Raw genomic sequence first — 1951 nt, 5'->3', positions numbered from 1 at the left:
TCATTCCTCCACCAGGTTCTGGAGGTAGGCCTTGTACCGGTGAAGGGAAGGGAGAGTGGGTGGCTGTTGGAAATGTGCAGGTTGACAGTGCTCTCCAGTAAGGAGACATCCCCTAATAGGGCTGTGTCTAGCAGAGCCCTAAGCCTCTTGGGAACAGCCTTGAGTATCACAAGCCTCTTGATCCACAGCTGGTCCTGGGGCCATGACTCCCCCACCAAGAAACAGAGGGTGTAGCTTGGGGAGTGTCCACTTCCTTCAGAGATGATGATCAGATCTGCCCGGAAGGGACCCTCGTCAAACATGCTTCCTTCCCTGATCCTGGAGACCTCGCCATTGGCCCGTGATCCCTGCCAGGAAGGAGCTTCTCGTTCACAGCCCAGGATATCTGGCGGTGTCCCAACCTTTGGGCCTAGAGAACTGATCCACCCTCCACAGAACTAGCATCTCCTCCCCACCCACCCTGCCCTCAGGGAGCTCGGCCCAAGCCTCCAGAGGCTGGTCATGGCCCTGTCAAGGACACTCCAGGTCTGGCGGTCTTATTAGCTGCCCAGGCCATGTCCTATCCCTTGCTTCTGACCGCACCAGCCATGGGTCCCTAAAGCAGAAGACAATCAGCTGGAAGACCTGGCAGTCCTGGGAAAAGGTGGTACAAGGTGGAACCTCGAACTTCCAGTCTGAGCAGCTGCAGCAGCGACACAGAGGGAGAGACTGAGAAGTGTAGGGCGGCCCAAAGCCCTGGTCCCAGTCCCTCCCACCTTCCCGCTGGCACTCACCTTCCTCCGACACCAACAGCCGCCTCAGTGGGTTTTCAGTGGGTTCCGAGTTTGGGCAAAGAGCAGAGATGCCCAAGTAGGGGCTCAGCAAGAGCTGAGAGGGATGCTCAGGGGCCACAGCAAGGCTTGAGGACGCCCCCCGCCTGGGAATGGGGCCAAGACCATGTCACTCAGTAACTCCTCCCGAATGTTCTCTGGGTATCAGAGGTACGGTGCTGCCCTTGTTGTCTGGAGAGGTATCCGGCTCAGGAAAGTCCCCAGCTCCTAAAGTGACAAACTTGTAAGATGCTGCGCACAGGTCGCGGGGATCCTTGCTGGCTCCTCCGCTCAGCGCTACACTCCCTTCTGGTGGACGGCGAACCGGGAATTCCCCTTCTGGGCCGGCGGGTCAGAGCACCCGCACCGCAGGTCTCCGCCTGGCCCAGGTCTGGAAGAGGCATCGTTGTCCTCTGGCCGAGGACCCTGCTGCCCCCGGTGCGTCCAAGACCTGAGGATGAGGAGCACATGCCACCCTGGTCCCGCTCCCCGGCCAGGTAGGATCCCAGGCCTCCTGGCACCGGGCGTCCGGGTGGGGGCGGGGAATGGCCCAGCCAGGTCTGGATTCCCGGCACGTCTCCCAGTTGTAACTGCGTGGCCCCTTGCCGACAGCACAGCTTTAGAGCCGTGGGGCTTTCTTTTCTGTCTACCGCTTTATAATAGAAAATACAAATGCTGAAAACGCATTTACACTGGCCTATGCTAAGAAGTTCTGAACCAAAGTGAGTTTCCAGATTAGTTCACACTAGAACCAGGTCCAGGAGTTCGCCTACCTTTGGTTTGGCCACCGATCTCAAGAATCTTGAATTTGGTGGATACCCCTGGGCTCATCTAGATACATCTAGATAATGATAACGGGCTCATCTAGATAATGTTTTGGACTAGGGCCTTGAGATACTTCTGACTATGTTGGACTATATGAGTCTCTGGGAGTGGAAACAGCATCTTAAAGACGTTGGGAGAGAACAATCCTACCTCTCCTGGTGTATCCATATCTCCCTATGCATTTTCCCACCTGTATTTCCTGGTGGGAAAATGCATAGGGATCATCATTCATTAATTTACTCATTCACTTATTCATTCATCAAAGGTAGTGTTTACTGTGTGTTGGGCCACAGGTCCCTTCATTGGAGCTTGCGACT

At 55.8% G+C, this 1951-nt stretch overlaps 1 pseudogene; it reads right to left on the bottom strand.

Annotated features, from left to right (window-relative positions):
* LOC114220997 (interferon regulatory factor 3-like) lies at positions 1-938 on the bottom strand (annotated as a pseudogene).
* Positions 939-1951: the final 1013 nt, after the last annotated feature.

This window comes from Eumetopias jubatus, unplaced genomic scaffold (genome assembly GCF_037043125.1).
Source record: "Eumetopias jubatus isolate StellerSeaLion01/CBP00866 unplaced genomic scaffold, mEumJub1_p1.0 scaffold_5, whole genome shotgun sequence".
Lineage (NCBI taxonomy): Eukaryota > Metazoa > Chordata > Mammalia > Carnivora > Otariidae > Eumetopias > Eumetopias jubatus.
This window is presented reverse-complemented; position numbering and strand designations above follow the sequence as displayed.